The sequence below is a fragment of the Mastomys coucha genome, unplaced genomic scaffold (genome assembly GCF_008632895.1).
Source record: "Mastomys coucha isolate ucsf_1 unplaced genomic scaffold, UCSF_Mcou_1 pScaffold17, whole genome shotgun sequence".
NCBI lineage: Eukaryota > Metazoa > Chordata > Mammalia > Rodentia > Muridae > Mastomys > Mastomys coucha.
The window spans coordinates 25,500,571-25,520,933 of NW_022196899.1; the positions used below are offsets into that span (position 1 = coordinate 25,500,571).

General features: G+C 40.8%; 1 protein-coding gene across 2 annotated transcripts in view; it reads left to right on the forward strand.

Annotated features, from left to right (window-relative positions):
• Kcnmb2 (potassium calcium-activated channel subfamily M regulatory beta subunit 2) overlaps window positions 1-20,363 on the forward strand; it is a 315,499-nt gene that overhangs the window by 12,035 nt on the left and 283,101 nt on the right. The window lies entirely within an intron of this gene.

Genomic DNA, 20,363 nt, shown 5'->3' on the forward strand with positions numbered 1-20,363 from the left:
AAAACAAAAAAAAAAAAACAAAAAAACAAAACCCACTCACATATGTGTCCTGTAGAGAATAAGAATCTTTTGATTAAGATTTTGAGATTTTTAAAAGATATCTATTGCATATAAATTTTGAGAAAACCAATTCTGGTTTCTTCCTACCCTGTTCTGGTCCTCACAGTCCTCCCAAGTAGAAGTGAGACCCTGACTGGAACCTTCAGTGACCACAGACTTTGTCTTTCATTTAACCCAGAAAATAAAGTCTTATGGACTGGGTGTCCAGAGCCTCTAATATCTAGAGCTCAGACAAGTTCCAAACTATTCTTCACCCCTCCCACCCTCACATTCCACCCACCAAAGATGTTTGTGTTATATTCACACCTCTGTTGCTTGCTTCGCCCCATAGATTTCAAACACTGAGGGAGAGCTCCATCTGCTCTCAGGTTGAGCTCTGTGAATCCCCCCAGTCTACAGTGTCCCTCATGGGCAACGCTGCTGCTCCTGTCTTATTTTCTTTTCTGTCCATCCTTACCCTGTAGGCTGGCAGGGATCTCTACAATTTTGAACTCTCTCTGAAGGATTTATCTTTTGGTATCTAACTTATCACTTTCTTAGGTATAAATGTCTGTTTCCTTTTTCTACTTACACATTAAAGGTAGAAAACTACATTTTATAAAATGACAGGCTGGTGAAAAGTTGATTTTTTTTATCCCAAATCAATCTAACGCGTGTCTTTGAACAAATAATTTATCTTCCCTGTTCATTAGAGTAGTATCACAGACTTTCAGGCAATGTAAGTTAAGATGTCTGATAAAAGACACTTATAAAATAACCAATATTTGATCATTTTCCTCAGTAAACTTTGTCTTTTAATCTTGTCAAGTAGATCTCTGTTTTAGTGCGCTTTCCTTTAAAATACTCCATTCAAATCATGTGCACTCACACTAGCACAGAGTCAAACCCTTGCTTGGGGAGCATGCACTCAAGTGTAGCCAAGGTGTCCCTTATTGGCCCTAAGAAAGAATGAAGACTTGAAGTTGGAGACAGGGAACAGCATTAGGCTAGCCTGTACTAAGGCACCTGCAGTTCATTCTTGCATGTTCCCTTTCTTGAGTGCAAGCAAGCTAACAGCAAGTTTAAGATTGCAGGAAAGTATGCTGTTTTCTACTGAAAGCATCTTTTAAGTAAAGGTCAGCAAAAAATCAACAGCACCCCCTGTCTCTCACCCCTCACCTTTAGGCTGGGATTCCCCACACACCCACACATCACCTCACTTGAATTCCACACCATCCATCTTACATTCTGCTTTGGCTTCCTGTCATTACTCAAAGTACCAAAGATGTCTACAATGCAACTTTAAAGAAAGAGGAATACCCTTTGGTCTCTATAGGCTATTTTTCTTCTCCCTGTGTTACTATTAAAAGAAGAAAAAAACCCACAAACCATTAACCCCAAGGAAACTCTTGACTTAAGAAGGTCAGTATTGTACTGATGTAGAGGTGACTGAGCCAGGAGAGATCCCAGGATAATTTCATGGTCTTACTTTAACACTTGAGGTTTTATCAGCCCAAGGCAAAAATCTAAACTCCCTTTGTTAAAAATGACTTTCTCCACTGAGGCATTATTCAAAAGAAGGTGCCCAGGGATTTTAGGTTATTCCCAGGTGCAACAGGCCACTGAATTAAGAATGAGTAAATGTCAGGAATAGGTTCACAGTGCGTTGAACATTTTCATATGAAAGAAAGGTTACAAACAGAAGCTGAGAGATTGGCCAGACTCTGGAGCAGCCTCAGTATGGACAAGATCCAGACTCCTTCGGTCACTTGTATGGCATTTAAGGCACTGATCATGTCCACTGGCATCTCTGTGCCTCAGTTTCTTCCTGTGTAAATTAGGACTATATCTGCATCACATGGCTTTGTGTGAGTTAAAGGAAGTCACATGTACAAAGTGGCTGCCACACTGCAACTCACAGTGTCTGTCATTGTGACAGTCGGGGGTCGACTGGCATGTCAAAGATTACAGAGTTCAAAGAGGAAGGGCTTTGGAATTCAAATTTTGACTTTATTAGTTCAGTGGCAGGTTGGGGATGATTTTCCACAAAATGGCTAAAAGCCCACATGCAACTAGAGTGGCATTAAAGCATGGAGCAGGTGGTGGTGTTGGAGCAGACGACTCTTTCAATGAAAACAATCACTCCAAGGAAAGAGTGAGGGCAATTGACCAAAGGCCAATAAGGACACAGGACAGGTTCAAATTTTCCTTCCAGAGGCTGGCTGTGGGGCTGAAGAGATAACTCAGAAGATCCCATGTCTTTTCTGGGCCTGCACATACAAGCACATGTGCATGAACGTATAAGCACATACATGCACACACACACACACACACACACACGCACACACATGCACACACACTGGGAGAAGGGAAGACACAGGGACAGAGATACAGATAGACAGAGACAGACAGAAACAGAAAGACAGACAGGGAGACAGAGAGAGGTTAAGTAAATATTTAAAAAAAAATCTTTCCCTGCTGTGTGGTTGGCCTGTTGATACCCTCTTCCATCCTTGTGTTGCTATGTAGACAGCATATTGATACCCTCTCTCTCATTGTTATGTTGCTGTATAGACAGCACATTGATACCCACTCTCTAATCCTTGTGTTGCTATGTAGACAGATGTTGTTACCCTCTCTCTCATCCTTATCTTGCTGTGTAGACAGTGCATTAATACCCACTCTCCCAGCCTTATCTCGCTACATAGACAGCATGTTGATACCCTTTCTCTCATCCATATCTTGCTGCGTGGACAGCACATTGACACTCACTCTTCCATTCTTATGTTGCTATGTAGACAGCACATTGAGACGCTTTCTCTCATCCTTATGTTACTGTGTGGATGGCACATTGCTGCCCTTCTCATTTATTCCCCACCCTTCTCCCAGCGGCAGGTTCATGGTCCTCACCCTCAGCTGTGGACTGACAACTGAGAGACAGAAAGCACAATGAGATCTCTAGAGCCTGAGTCTCTCACCAGCCCCCACTTGTTCAAAACAGGGTTCGCAATGCTTGGTTGAGCTATGAACCTATCACTTCTGCCTTTGGAACCTGAGTCTTAGAGGTATGCCAAAGAAAGCCAAGGAGCGAAACCCATGCAGAAATGTTCATTTTTATATAATCACTTGCTAAGAAGAAGAGCTCCCAAATACACATCATGATACACACATCAATACCACACTGTGTAGGCCAACAGGCACCTTGCATGAATGTGAGCCATCCCTAAGAATTGTGAATTTGCTGCTCACTTAAGTTCAGATCTGCCCTAAAATCTCCATTTCTTGCACTTGAGAAAACCAAGACTCAGAAAAAGTGATTATTTTTCCCCAGATCCACAGCTTGTTTGAAATAATGTTATGGTTCAAGCTATAGTCACTTGTCTTGTACCCAAGACCTTGAAGCATTGCAAGAGATATTTGCCAGTCATTCGACAAGCTTTCTTTCTGCATCTTATCAAGTACACATCCAAATCTACAGACATAAGCCATGATATCCCACAAGGACCAGGCTGGAAGGTCCAGGACACAAGGAAAAGCAGCTGACATTGCCAATTGGCTCTAAAATCTGTGCATTAAAATCTGTCTTCAATAGACCCCTCCCCTGCCTGCTAAGCAAACCCCTGATGCTTCATAATGATGTTAACCAGGTTTATAGGTTTGTTTTAAATGGTGAAGACTGGTAGATTTAATAACATTCTCACCCTGAACTCCACTCTGAGAAGGAATGAAAAGGCAGGTAAGGTGTATGTGTGTGTGTATGTGTGTGTGTATGTGTGTGTGTGTGTGTGTGTGTGTCCACACATGTGCACACAAATAAGTGATGTGTTTGTAATGAAGTTCACAATTTTTCCTTAATATATCAGGTTGATTCCCTTTCTTTTTTTGTCTTTTGGGGTAAAACATATGGTAGGGAAGATGAGAATATGAAAGGATGGAGAGAGAATTTCCTGCCACCAATCTCTAAGATAATTCAGGCTGAAAACCCATTTGAGGATAAAATACTAAGCATGTCTTAATTTCCTTTGCCCAATATTTACCATAACATTGAATGTGTAAGTGTACATACTCTATTCTCATTTTCCCCAAATCAGTTTAACTCCAAATGCAAGGACTGTTTCTTTAAAGTCTCCCCAGACCAAGTAGGGTACAGAACACAAAACAGTTCTTCTGATACCTAAAAGATATTTTAATAGCTGTTCTAATTCAAGCAAATATCATAATTATCCTTCTTCTTGCTTTTGCTTTTAATTGTAGAAAACCAAACACTTGATTATCATGAAATGATTATAATTTATATTCAAAAGCAAGGACATAATAAACTCTACACATTGAAGCTCAGGAGTCTACTGAATCTGTGAGTCACCACCATGGACACTTCTGATTGTCCTCAGGATGCTGGTCAGAGGATGGCCTCAGCTGAGTAGACGGATATTAGATGTCATTCATATTTCAAAGGCATACAGGACCCAAGAGCTTCTCACTGGTGGAGCTACGGTAAAGAAAAGGGAAAAGTGCCCCTATTTAGTGTTATTCTGGTAGATAAGTGTTGTCTCCACTTATCACACTGTTCCTAAGATAATACTGCACTAGTCCATATAAATCAGTTTCAATAAAACATCACAGTGGAATTCAACCTGACCCTTCACCTAAAACTTGAACTTCTAAATTGTTCTCCAGTTAAACTCACTTAAGATTTATGATAGGCACATAAAATGTGAAAGAGGAAACACATTGTCTTTGCTGCCCTACCTATGATGCCATTAGGCATCATGTTGGAAAGTAAAATACAAGTTGGGAACTGGCCTTGGCCTAGATGTTTTTACAAGATGTCATTAATATACATGTACAATATATATAATATATATACATATACACATGTATATATAATACATGCATATATCTGTGTGTACATATGTATATACTGTCTATCTGAAGCAGGGTCTCGTGTAGCCCGGGATGGATTTAAAATCATTACATAACTGAAGATGACCTTGAACTCTTGATCCTCCTGCCTCTATCTCCTGATGTCAGACATGTGCTGCCACACCTAGCTTGATAAAAGACTTCTTGAAAGATGAACCTGACCCCAGAAAACATAGACTTTTTGAACAGTCTGCTAAAAACAGCCAGAGATGTGGGCAAATGGCTTGTATGCAAGGAAAGATGGGTATGAGAGAATGGGAGGAAGAAGTTTGGGCTCAGAATATGAATGCCATCCATCACTTAGCACTCGGGTAAGGTTTAAATGCCCCCCTTTCTCACTCTCGTGCATGTTTGTGGTTATTATGTATATATGTGGAGTCCAGAAATCAGTGTTAGGTGTCTTGTTCAGTTACACTCCACTTTATTTTATGATATATATTTTATTTTAATTAAAATATAATTATACCACTTCCCCTCCCTTTTCCTCTCTGAAACCCCTCCCATGTACCCACTTACACCTCAAATTTATGAGGTTTTCCTTTATTGTTATTACATACACACATACACACACATATGGTATGTATAAATTGGTATTGACAACCTATTAAGATATCATCCTTAAGAGAGTTCAATTCTCCCTCTCTCAGCAGCCATCAGTTGCCTATTGTTTTTTTCTGGAAGTGGGGCCCTGTGAGATTTCCCCATTCATATTAACATGACTGTTGATATTGTCATTGTTCAGGTCTAGTTTAGGTGGCCCTATTGTTGAAGTATCATGTATAGTGCAAGCCTGTCATTTCTAACACAATCTTCCAGCAGACTTCCTGTCCTCCGGCTCTTATAGTCTGTCCATCTTCTCTTCAGTGATATTCCTTGAGGTTTAGTTGTTTTATTGAAGGAGTTGTATTATAGACATATCCAATGGGATTAGGATCCTTGTGATCAATTGATCTTTGCATTAATTTTGAGCAATCAATTTCACTTGACTAGCTGGCTAGAGAGCTCCTAAGAGTCTCCTGTTTCCACCTCTCCAGGGCTGGGATTACAGGCATATGCCCTTGCATGTACTTGTGACTGACTGGCAAGCCCTTAATTGCTGAGCCACCTCCCCAGATTCAAAAGCACTAATGGTACTGTAGAACTGTTAAAATTGGATTTTCACAAACATAATCTTCAGGATAAATGAGGGCAAGCAGAGAAAAAGAGCCAGCAATCACTGAAAATCAATATAAAACAGCAAAATTGATTTACCAAAGACTCTTATACTTAATAACAGCTCTTTTGACTACTAAGCTGACTGTGTGATTCTCTCATCACATCCTGATAACACAACTATAAGTAGGGTTGCTTTATAGTTTTCCCAGGACAAATTTGAGGCATAAAGAGGATATATGCAACTTGGCTAAAACAGAATAGTTAGCAAGTGGTTCAAACTCAGGTTATCTAACCTTGATACCAGACTCTGAATTCTTAATCTCTGTTGCAAAGATATCACAAGCCTCTATGCCTGTGAAACAATGACCTTCAGAGAATATGATTATGAGTAATTCCAATGAACTTCTCATAAGGAGTCACTTCTGAAATATTTACCGGCCAAATCCTGAAATGCCAATTGCTACTGAAGCACTGTGCTCCTTCATCACTGGCTGTCACAGGATGGGAACTAAGAGGAAGTGAGATGGGGACCATTCGAAAGCATTCATGATTAAAGAGAAAAACATTTTTCTTATCAGCATCACCTTAAGTATGATCAGAAATGACAATTCCTTGCATTCTTTTCTGATGGAATAACAAGTAACCTACCAGAAAACAATTTAACTGTTTTTTAACAGCCAATATTGAATCTCTGCCAATAGCAGCACATGGATTTTGTTTCTCCTTAAAAATGAAGAACACGGCTTCATATGAAAGCTTCTATGAAGTCAGCATAACTACTATTTGTTGGTAGAGTGCTGGTCCAGCATGCATGGAGTGCTGGGCTCTATCTCCAGCACCACACAAAAGCCATCTGAGACTTCAGCAGTCAGGAAATGGAGGCAGGAGGACCAGGAATTCAAGTCATCCTCAACTACATAGGGAACATGAGACCAGTCTGTTCTATGAAGTTGCTTTCAAATTAGTATTGGTTACTATACAGGAAAACATACTGTCTAAGATCTAAAACCATTTGGGTGTTGTGTAAAGGGATGGGTTCCTGCTTTCTGAAAATGATTCCTTTGTGAATAGAAGCTCTCTATGAAGATTTTACAAGGCTGCTAAGAACATATGAGTAAATTCTAGATCCTTGCCATTTTAAATGGAATTTCTTAAAGATGGTGCATTGAAGAGAGATGCTACAAATGATGAATTGGCTGAGCAGAAAGTGGCTTACTAGAAGGGTCTTTGCCAGTGGTAATGACAGACCTGCCACCTGCTGCCCAGGTTGACCATACAACTGGGAGGTTTCATTGCACAGAGAGTAAAAAAATTCACACAGGATATTTGATTTACTTCATTTATTTACTTAGTCTTTATTCTTTTTTAATTTCATGTGTGACTGATGTGGTTTTATATATATAAAAGCCAGAGTTTGACTTCAACTGTCTTCCATAATCTCTCTCTATCTTATATATATGTTCTGGGAAATCTACACTCAAGTCCTCATGTTTATAAAACAAACACATATGAAATCACTCCAGCCTTTTAAAAATACCTTTTATTTACATACCTAATTTGGTTTTTTAAATTTATTTATTTTGCTGGCTAAAGGTTGGAGTTGGAGACTCATGAATTTTAGGTTAACTTTCTAGGGATGAACTACAATCCTAGTCCACAATGGTAAGACAATTTTTTGCTGTCCATGAATCTTTTTTCAGCAGAGTGTATTCATTTCTCATCAATAAATTCCCAGTGTATGACCTAAGGTCTGATTTAACATTGTGACCACTGGGTTCATCCCTGGTGAGCGATGTCACCTTGAACAAGTCACACAGACTTTCACATACCAGTTTCTACATCTGTTGAATGGCTTCTCACAATACAGAACATATGACCGAATTCTAGATCCTTGTCATTTTAAATGGAATTTTTTAAAGATGTAAATGAGGATGTACCTGTGAGTGAAGTGTATTGGAAAGTTTTATTGGAAAGTTTTAATAAAGTAACACATGAAACATATGCAGGAACAATGGACAATAAATCAAATGTAGCCACTGTTATAAAAGCAAACTTTTAAAACACTGTTCACAAAGCCTATATCAGTAGAATGTTTTATGTCGAATAATCAGTCTCATTCTTCTTAGCCAAAATGTGTATGCTATGGAACAAGCTGGGGATAAAAAGACCTTCCTTTATTTCAGCAGATTGTTAAGTCCCTTGTTCTTGGTACTAACTCCAACAACAAAAGTCCCCATCTGTGATACTGAGGAATGCTGCAATCACATATTGAAAAGTAGAATGTGCTAATTCCATACCAGCCTCAGCGTTTGAGCTCCCCATGAATAGGAAAGCTAATTTGTCAGCGAAATCTGAGATAGTATCATGGAAGACTGGATATTTGATCTGTGACTTAAAGACAGGGCTCAAACATGAATTGAAAATGAGAAGAGGCAAACAGACACCTTAAACATTACAAAGGGAAAGTAATCAAAGAAGGAATCTATCCAATGTGATGAGAATGAGAGAAAGAAAGGCAAAAGACAAGAAAAGATTGGAAGCATGGAAAACGTGGGGGCAGTGGGGAGCAAATTGTTGGCCAGAGTTCAACTGAGGATCACTGAGAAGAACTTCCTAAGACACTGGCTGGGAAGAGGTGTACATTAAAATGAGGATCCTCCCTGGTGAGCCTGACTTAAAAAGAGCTGCAAAATGTGGAGGCCAACGTCCTGATATGAGCTTTCACAGTTGTAGGTTGTCACTTTGGGGAATAGAACAAACCCTGAAGGAAAGAGTGCAACTGGGACTAGACAAGGAGAAGCAGCTAAGCTGCAGGAGACCATAGTTTAGAAGAAGTTACTGAGTGCAGAGATGGACCAGTCAGTCACATTCTTGCTTCCCAATTGTGAAAACTTGAAGTCACATCTCCAGAACCCATATCAAAAACCAGTGGGCACCTGTAAGCACAATACTGAGAGACAGGAGACAGATATGGGAGTTTTTCTAGAAGCTTGAGGCCACCTAATCTGGCTTATATGCTAAAATGTTAGGTCACTAAGAAACTCTGTCCCAAAACAAAAGATGGGAGATATGAAGATTGAAACTTCAAAGTTGTCTTTTGATCTCTATATGTGAGCCATGTCAATATACTTCACTCACAGGTGCATCTCCGTTCACAAAGCTATGCATGTGCATGCACATAGCACACACACACACACACACACACACACACACACACACACACATACACACACACACACACACACACACACACACGCGCACACACACACACACCATGGAGGTGAGGGGTGTTGGTGACTGGAAAAGAAAACCAAGTGTGTGAGTTCCTTTTGTGGTTTTGTCAAAATACCTGAGATAAACAATTTAAGGGGAATGGGGCTATTCTTGGTTTATGATTTCAAACCATGGTCACTTGAGATTGGACCAGCACAGTTATGAAAAGGCATTTGTGGAAAGCTGCTCACTTTGAAGCTTTCAGGAAACAGTCAGGGAAGGCAGTATATACACATCCAAAGCCAATGACTACCTCCTCCCATTACACCCCCTCCTGATTTCCATCACCTCCTTGTAATGTCATCAAATTGCAAATCTATCTGTGGGTTAATCTACTGATGAAGTTAAAGACCGAGGCCAGGACACTTCTCCAAAGCCCATCAGCTGTCACCTAAGGTGACTAATAAGTCTTTGGAGGACATTTGAAACTCAAGCCATAAATGCAAGTGAACATAGAAGCCTGATTGTCAAGAGAAGAGAGAACTTCATGGTGGTGACTGGGAAACAAACTCTCAGTGCCTGAGGAGTCCTCCCAGAAGATAAAGATCTTGAGATTTGTCTTGCCCACATAGTAACAACAACCAAAGCCATTTCAGTATAGGAACAACATCATGGAGGCAAGAACGGGGAAGGAAAAGATGCACAAGCCACAGCTTTAGAGATGAGGGAAGAGATCATGTAGATAATGAGGGGTTGGTACATTCACAGGAAAAAGGCAGTGAAGTGGGCTAAAGCTGAAGAGTCAGCAACAGTTAATGGATGAGCTAGGACCTCAGCACACTGGAAATCAACTCTTTCCTCTTTTAACTTAACACTCAACTTCAGACACTTAGATAATATTCATCTCTGACCCTCATCTGTGGCAATTTTGATTACAGTTTTCTGTATAGATGGGCCCACCATTTTTATCTACTACATTTGTTTTGGTTTTTGGTGTTTTTAATGTGTGCTTGGGTAGTATAACCATTCCTTAGTACAGGTGGGCACCGGACCAAGACATGATAGATATCTGTTGTTGGACACAAAAGCTCCTTCCTCTGAGAAGAGGGCAAAGAGGTATTGGCTAGAGAAATAAGAACAGGGCAAAATAAGAGCAGAAGCATTTTGAAGGAAGAAGGCTGAGAGAACTCCCGGTGGTGTTCTCAGAGTAAGAAGACAGACAGAGGTTAGATAGGAGGCAAGAGAGAGTAAGGTGGGTCATGACCGAAATGTAAACTGTCTCTGGTCCCTCTGAGCATCTGAGCAGAGGACTGGATTCTTTCCTAGTACGTGTGACACCCTAGATTTAGTCTCTAACACAGACTTTTTACAGGCATTGGAGCAGGGACATTTCTCCTCCCAACAGCTTTGGTTGGCATTTCCTGAAGAGGTACCAAAAAAGGAATGCTACCCCTTAATTCCTCTTAGGAGAAAGAAAAAGAATTTATAATCAGAGAAATTCAAAAAAATAAAGAGTTATGAATAACCAGGAAGAATGCTACAGCAGGCTGTCATGAGAGAGAGAGAGAGAGATCTGAGCTGTAGATTCAGCTGTCTGTAAATGATTCAAAACTGGTCCATGGAAGAATCTCTGAGACTGTCCTCCAGCTCCTCCCACACGTGTGATAGATGAACTGACATGAAAAGAGGCCCGGAGACTTGTCTACCACCAAGGTGGCAAGCACCAGGACACCTGGATGTTGAGACCTGTGAATCACACCCATGCCTGGGGCTTCCATTCCCACTGGGCAGCTGAGCTTCTCAGTTAGCAAAATGGCTGTATTTCTTCTGTGAGGATTAATAAGAAAATCCATAAATTGTTTTTTAGTGCTTTGCAAGAGAAATGGGGGAAAGTTCAATTTCTTCTTCATTGCTATTATTACTTGGATCAGATTGAATTCCTGTATCTCTTAAGAGTTTCTTCTAACTAGTGAATTTTCCCATTTTGAACAAAGACAGTTTTAAATTGCCCATAGAATATATAGATATAAAGTGTAATGATTCAGTTGCTATACTTGGTACATTGTTAGAAATCCAGACACATAGAAAAAGGAAAAGTCTCCAAGCCTAAGCAAACAGCAAGGTAGAGCCTGCTAGAGCTTCCGAAGACGATTTTAAGAAACTAAGAAGCAGTGCATACAGAGACAAGGTCAGTGAGCTCTTTCTAGCAGCTACTCCAGCTCTGAGAGATGAATGGACCGATCATCTCTTTGGCTCTTTTCATTTCTGACTTTAATCACAATTTTGCCATCATTTTACCAAAGCTCCAAAAATGGTTTAAAAAAATGATACAATAGACCATGGCTTTAGAACAGTATAAAAAGAATTACAAATAAGTTTCAGTTTCAAATTTTTCATCTATAGAATGGGAGTATATAAATATTGTTGTGTTTGCTCTGTCTCAATGGGATTGACAGTACGTTTTTTGGCTGCATTCAGCCAGTTGCTATTTACTTCCTATGGCTGAAAGCCCTGTTCCCAGCCTATAGCTCCAGGCAGGGCAAGGGCGATATCACTGCATTTTTGGACCAATGGGCCTGGGCATCTTTCTTTTGTAGACAAAAGCTTGGACCACTATGGAAGAGAAGGTTAAAGGAAGAAAGCTGACCGTGGGGGGAGAACACACAGAGTAACAGTGGCAACTGGAGTCTCCCTTGTATTTTGTACACAGCCCCTGAGTTTAGAATGCTTTTGTTGCTATGGACATAGATGCTAAAGAGAACAGTACTGGTCTGGGCATTCGGAAAATGAGCTAAAGGATGGAGACTAGAGTGAGCACTGTGAGTGAGCACGGTGTTTTGTCTCTGGACGTCTCTTGCAAGGTCGGAAGTGAGGGAACCCTTTTCTCATAAAGAAAAAAAAATAAGTGATTTTTTCTTCTCTGAATTAGATTTGGGCAGTTTTGATGATTTTCATGTGTGTTTTCTCATATTTTAAAAATAATATAGTATTCATTTACAGATCTCATATTCCATCTCAAAACACGGGAGTCTTGGGATTTTTCTCAGCCTTTGAAATTCTCAATTATTTTACTGTTAGGATTCTCTTCTGTTTGATAAATTTTCTAAAAGAAATTCTGTCTAGACATGTATTCTGAATTGGAAAAGAGACAGAAACACCTAGATGAGTCAAGAAAGAAAACATCTTAGCCTCAAGGGAGAAGGGGGCTGTATGTTACATGGGCTAACAGGGACCCACACTCACGAGACTGAAGGAACAGGCAGAACTGCCCAGGCCAACAAATGTATGGCAAGAGGATGGAAACACAGAACAGAGGAGTAGGGTGTGTGTGTGTGTGTGTGTGTGTGTGTGTGTGTGTGTGTTTGTGTGTGTGTATGTGAGTGAGTGTGTGTGTGAGTGAGTATGTATGTATGAATGTGTGTGTGCATGTGTGTGTGAGTATGTGTGTATGTGTGTGTGTGTGTGTGCATTGTGAAGAGAGGCAGAGCTGGAGTCATGAGAACAGTGAAGAGTGTAGACACTGTTGAAGTCAACCGCAGAATATGACATTGCCCAGTGGTGTCAGTGGGGTGGTATGCTGCAGCCGCCAAACATGCTGCTCAGCCTTGGTTCACTTCTTGGATTGGACTTCCTTGAAGGATCACTGTGGTCTGTGATGCCACTGAGGGCCATGAGTGGGTCAGTGGTCCTGACATGGCCAGGGACCTGGTTGATGTGTATGGCTCATATTACTACCAAAGGCCATGAGGAATTTCATGGTCTATGCTGAGGCCTGAAGCCACATCAATGTCCATGGGCTGTGCTGCCATCAGGGGCCATGTTACTATGGGTGGCCTGCCACTTAAGGCCATTGTGAGGTTCATGATCCTGTGACAGCTGGGACCATGTTCATGGTCTAGGCTGTCTCCAGACACCATGATCTATACTACCACTATCACTGACTGTAAAGAACAAGCTACTTTGACAGTGAGATCATTGACTACAGCAGGCTCACAGTTGAGAAAGAGGGACATGGAAGGCTTCTGTGACAACCCCTAACCTCCCACCCCTTAAAAGTAACAACCTAAACAGGAAGCCATTGATAAGAACTCTTAAAAAGTGTGATAGGCTGAGTAGTACTCCATTGTGTAGATGTACCACATTTTCTGTATCCACTCCTCTATTGAGGGACATCTGGGTTGTTTCCAGTTTCTGGATATTATAAAGGCTGCTATGAACATGGTGGAGCATGTGCCCTTATTACATGTTGGAACATCTTCTGAGTATATGCCCAGTAGTGGAATAGCTGGGTCCTCCGGTAGAACTATGCCCAATTTCCGGAGGAACAGCCAAACTGATTTCCAGAGTGGCATGAAATTCTTGGGGAAATGGATGGACCTGAAGAATATCATCCTGAGTGAGGTAACCCAATCACCAAAGAACACACATGGTATGCATTCTCTGATAAGTGGATATTAGCCTAGAAGATCAGAATACACAAAGTACAAACCACAAACCATAAGAAACTCAAGAAGAAGGAAGTCCAAAATGAGGATACTTCATTCCTTCTTAAAAGGGGGAACAAAATACCCATGGAAGGAGTTGTAGAGGCTAACTTTGGAGCAGAGACTAAAGGAAAGACAATTCAGAGACTGTTCCAACTGGGAATTCTACCCATATTCAGTTATCAAATCTAGACACTATTGTTTATGCCAACAAGTGCTGGATGACAGGAGCCTGAGATAGCTGTCTCCTGAGAGGCTCTGACAGTACACGACTAATACAGAAGTAGAGGCTCACAGCAATCATTGGACTGAGTACAGGGTTCCCAATGAAGGAACTAGAAAAAGGACCCAAGGAGCTGAAGGGTTTGTAGCCCCTTAGCATGACAACAATATGAACTAACTAGTACCCTCAGAGCTCCCAGGGACTAAAGTCCAACCAAAGAGTACACATGGTGGGACTCATGGCTCCAGCAGCATGTGTGTAGCAGAGGATGGCCAAGTCGGTCATCAATGGGAGGAGAGGACCTTGGCCCTGTGAAGGTTCTATGCCCCAGTGTAGGGGAATGCCAGGGCCAGGAAATGGGAGACGATGGGGTGGTGAGCAGGGGAGGGGGGAGGGAACAGGGGATTGTTTCAGTTTTGTATTTTATTTTTTTCTTTTTCTTTTTTCTTTTGGAGGGGAACCTGGGAAAGGAGATATTGTAAAAAAGAAAACATCTAATAAAAAAAGTGTGATAAGGTTGCTGACGTGTAGCTTTGCATAGCTGGTGACTTCTGGAAGGGGTGTGGGAAGGGAAAGATTCAGTTCTATTTAAAGGACAGGTCACTGAAAAATATGACCATGATCCTGTGAGTTTGCAGATAACACACATTGGACTGTTGCTGTTGTTGTTGTTGTTGTTGTTGTTGTTTTGTTTTGTTTCAGGATGGGGAAGTCATAAGTGTTGGTGAAGAAGACAGGGAAGAACAGGGAAAAGAGTGTGATTGGCATGTATGATGTGAAATTCCCAAAGAATCAATAAAGATATGTTGAAAATACGAATAAAACATTTTAATGGGTGTTTTTGTCAATAGAGGTTTTGACATCACAGGTATTAATTATTCAAAGCTATGCTGGTCTCTACTCTGATTTCATGCACATAGTAATGGCCTCACAAACACTCAATAATGTCCTTGCCATTAATTATTCAAACGTTGCTCTAGTTTTCATTCTGATTTTACACACAAGGGAATGGCCTCACAAACATATGAAAAAAAATCTTTAATTTTCCACAGGCTTTTTTTTTCTTCTACCCAAAATTAAACCTTTGTATTTGTGTGATAAAGAAACACATACAAATTCAAACTGACAGCAACTCATGGGTCCCTAGTATCCTGGACCGTCCTGGGATATATCACTCACTTTTCAAAATGATTGTTAATGGCCTGCTTAAGGACCATTTCCTTTCAAATTAGCCAGATTATGCAGACATAGTGAGGTCTGCTATCCCATCCACTGGGGTGGGAGGGAAGAGAGAGAGAGAGTGGCGGGAGAGAGGTGCCAAAAGAAAAAACAGAAAAGAAATAGACGGTGTGTGAGAGAGAAACTTGGGAAAGGATTAGTGAGATTATTTTGTAACTTCAGATCAACCAAAAATACTTCACACTTTTCAACTTTGTACTATTTATCTAAAATCCTTCCTCTAAATGGTTAACCTTAAACAACTCTGTATTGACAACAAGGCAGGTGGGAAGCAAAACAATTGACAAACAATCAGGAAGCCTAGGGCCAAAATCTCCCTGGTTATCTGCTGTCTGGTCTGGAGAACACCTCTCCCAAGGTAAACTGCTCAGACTTAGATTGATGAAGTGACTACCATACACAATTTAGCTCTTGGGCTTTCTTATCAAAGCAAAGATAGTTTTGTGGGAAAGCAGGCTCCAAATCAAACTTAGTTGATTAGCTAGTCACTTAATGAAACATATGTACTTCTCATGCAAAGCTCAGGTGTTTCTTCCTGGGGTGTATTTAGGTGTTGCCTCTGTTAGCCAGTGTGTTTAGAGATGCAGGCTTCACTAGCGTTAAATGATAAATTAATGTGACTATCAGCTAACAGTGTTGTATCAGTTATGGATCAGGGATATATGAGATGATTTCTGTCTTATCTTCTAAAAAGTCTTTGAAATAACTTGAAGTAAGTGCGATTCTATCTTCAGATATAGACACTGGAGATTGACCACGGTCACCTGCCCAAAAGAAAATATCTGACAAAAAAACACAATCAAGACTCAAACCCAGCACTGTTTAATCTTAGAATGAGCTCTTGTTCCCATGATACTATCCGCTCATTAGGGACAGCTTTGCAGAGGCCCTAGATGGTCCTGGACACTCACAAGCTCACAATGCATAGCCTCTGTGTCCCCTAAAAACAAGGTCATGTGTGGTACTGAGCAGTGTTTGAAAATATACCTGTCAAATTGCATTCACAAATGCAGACTCTTTGTTCTAATAATTTATCATCTCTCTCCGCTATGAAATTAAGTATGAATCCATAAAATTTAGTCATAAGGATAATGTTATTTGAACAGGAGCAAGATGGCATTATGAATAATAGATTTCAATCTATTAAGCACAGAGCTAGAGCAACTGTTTAACAGGATAATGCAAGGATTATTATAGAATCTAAAGAGATTATTGTAAGTGGTGCATGATCCCTTCTCTATCAATCAAAGTAAAACAATGCAGAGGAATGGGCCTTCATGTTTGTTTGCTGTTGTGTGAGAGCTGTGTGGAGCTGTTGGCTATGTTAGTTAGGATGCACAGGCTCTATTTTAAACAGCTCTATGATTCCCAGCAAACTGCTGATCCCTTTGACCTTAAATGTCCTTATGGCTGGAAATGACAGGGGTGGCGTAAGATCAGATGACATTTTCAATCTGCCCAGTTCTAAAACCCAATCTGTAATAGCACTGAAATAGATTTCTATGTTCATGTAACTAGAAATTCTCACTTTGCTTTTTTTAATTTTACTTATATGTGTGTTTTGCCTGCATGTATATTTGTGTGCCATGTGAGAGTAACAGCCATCCACAGAATCCAGAAAAGGGTATTAGATCCCCAGGAACTAGAGTGACAGGCAGTTGTGAGCTGCCGTGTGGAGGCTGGAAGTCAAACTCAGGTCCTCTGGAAGAGCAATCAGTGCTCTTAGCCTCTGACTGTCTCTCCAGTCCCTTGCTTCACACCCCCTCTGCCCCTGCCAAATGATCCTTGTCTTGAGATCCAAGTATTCTTCATGACAAAGTTCAGGAGGAGGGGAAACCAGTAGCTTTTGAGCTCTGCTGTAAGTTACATCCATGACAATATGGCAAGGCCAGAGAAAGGGTACCAGGGGTGTTAGCAAAAGTGTAAGTGGACAGGGGAGATGGCTCAGTGGGTAAACCACATGCACTGCAGGAACAAAGCCTGAGTTTGAGTCATGGCACTCACATAAAAAGCACCACACAGAAAGTTCATGCTTATAATCTCAGTGCTGTGGAAGTAGAGAGTGGAGGGTGGCTGAGGTTCACTAACCAGCCAGTCTAGCCTACTTGGAACAGGCATGAGATAAGTGAGAGGCTATGTTTCCAAAAAAGGCAAGTGGTGATGGAGGAACAATATCTGTTATTGCAGGATATTTCATCACACTGTGAACCCAGAGATTGTTATTTACTTAAGAAAATAAAGCAAGTGATCTTCATGCTAGGAAGAATTATGTTTACTGACTGCAACTACTTGCTGCCTTCTACAGCAGACAGCTTCTGAGGAGAGGAGAATCTGTTGTTGGCTGAGTGGCCATAAGTGTGGTTACCCTATGTGTACAGCTAAGCCAGTATTAAATTGTCTTATATATTTAAAGGAGAGAGATGGTAAAATCCCTAGAGAGAGCATCCTGGGAAGGGGCTCTGTAGCTCATGAAGCTAAGAGCCAGCAGTGAAAAGTTATGAATGGAGAAAAGATACTAAGAGCCCTACCTAAAAAAAAAAAAAAAAAAAAAAAAAAAAGAGCTTAGGCGGTTCCATGTTCTAGTAGTCTTTTCATTTGCTTCTGATACTAAACTCTGAACAAACCATATGATCTTTGATGGTGCTTGAGTGCAAGAGGACTTTTATTCTAAAGATAACTCTATGATAAATCTAGCCTCTGAGACTTCTCTAGAAAATGTGCGGCAAGGAGAAGGGCTGCGACCAACCAGTTTAAACTTGCAAAATTGATTGGATAGTCTCATAGCCTGAAATAGCCCCTGACTGAGCTTTGGCCATGTGAAGCCAGGGGTGAATGCATGTAGGGTCAATTCTACATGTGACACTAGGCACATCTCTAACTCAGGCATATTTGAAGATCAAACAGAAAGGCTGGAACTCAGTAGTAAGGAGGGTACTGAGGAGGGCAGGCCCTGTAGAATGGCTTTCAATTTCTACGTTTCTATACTCAGAAAGACAAAAAAATTACAAAAGGCAACTGCCAAGCAAAACAACATCCAGAATCCTTGAAAGAGACATTAAAGAATCAAAGGACATTGGGGGGGAAGGGGGAGTAGGTAAGATACAAAGTACATCCCAGCCCTGTTGGAGGTGGGCTAACTACTTGGGGAAAGTACAAAGTAGACTTGGAGAATGTGGTGGTTGTATTAAAGGTGTTTGAAGATTGTTACATGGAAAATGTTACTATGGTGTTGTCCCTTAAGGGCTAGAAACAGAAAAAAAGAGAGAGCCATTAAGAAAGAAATGAATAGATACTTGTAAGGTACTCAGAACAGAGTAAGAATTACAGAGCTAAGCATTAAATAAAACTAAATGTGCTTCCTGTTCAGAGATATCTGGAGATTAAAGTTGTCACAGTTTTGGGATAGGGAGGAGGCATTTGTGACATAGGTAGGTGACAGTGTTATGAAAGATGGGGAAGTCATCCAGCCTTGGAGTTTATCAAGTCCAGGCCTAGAAGCTTCCCTGAGCTAGCTGCAAAGCTTGGGTTCAGTTTCATCTGCATCAAATACTTATAGGTAAAGTCACCTTTCCTGTCCTGGTTGGACTCACATATCATCTCCCTTCTCAAAAGACTCATCCCAGCCTTGGCAGAACAATCAAACAATATTGGGAGTTAAGTTGTAATGAGGATAGAGTATGAAGAAGCTATACAAGAGCCTAAAGGGAAGGGTGATGTCCTTGGAAGTCAGAGTCCTGTGACTTCATAGCCCCAAAGTTATGTGAAAAGCTGTGCATAGTCAATGTGTACCTTCAACCCCAGCACTGTAGCCGGTAGGGGCAGGAGACACCACCAGCCTAACCCCAGGCTCAGTGAGTGGGAATTCCTATTAGGAGGGAATGAGGCAGAGTGATGGACCTGATCAACTAGATGTCCTCACTTGACATCTTCATTCATACATCTACACACACACACACACACACACACACACACACACATAGAGAGAGAGAGAGAGAAAGAGAGAGAGAGAGAGACAGAGACAGAGACAGAGAGAGACAGAGACAGAGAGACAGAGAGAGAGAAACAGAGAGAGACAGAGAGAGACAGAGATGGAGAGAGACAGAGGGAGAGACAGAGAGACAGACAGAGAGACAGAGAGACAAAGAGAGACAGAAAGAGACAGAGAGACAGACAGAGAGAGAGACACACACAGAAAGAGACAGACAGACAGAGACACACACACAGAGACATACACACACACAAATACACATTTTGATTTTTTTAAAAAGATATTAACTCTTTACAATGAGGTAATATATATTAGAATTTATATACATCTTATCACATTATGATCCTTACTTAAACCACACAGAGGTAGATACTTCAATTTCAAATCATTCAAACTAGATAATCTATGTATGAAACTCCAAGAAACAAAGATTTATGACAGAAGACAAAGTGGTTCTAAAACATAAAGATTCAGATTTGGGTAGAAGCATCTGTCCCCGAAAACAATGGCCAGTGTAAGGCATCAGTGTTCAAACCAGACAGGAGGTGCAGCACTGAAGTTGATCTGGGTGTCAGAGTGCTGGGGACAGCAGATAGAAAGAACCCAGCTGGCAGAGCAGAGATGAAGACGAGCTCACTCGCCACTGTGTCCTGTTGCACAGTGTAGAGCAGGGCCTCTGCAACGGGAAGGGTGCTAAGAAAGATTAATCCGACAGTTCGGTGCAGGGGACTGTTAGATAATTTCCATGCCTTTACATGTGTCACCTCAGCTAATCCTCATCGTAACCATAGGAAAAAAGGAAATAAAATATCCCCATTTTTTTACACAAGAGAATTGGGGTTATGTTTAATACACTTTCTCAGATGCCCTATGTGGATGGATTATAAATTGATAACTATATTGAGAAGCCACCTGGAAGAATCTATCAAAATTTTTCAAGACTGATTGCTGTAGCAATTCACTTTCTGGTGGTGACTCCTCAGAAATGCTTTCTCTTGTATACAGGAAGACCGCATTCTCTTTGCTTTTAAGACAGTACTATGCCAATATTAAAGTTTGAGAGCCAGCCTAAGCATTTTTTTTTTTTTTTTTTTTTTTT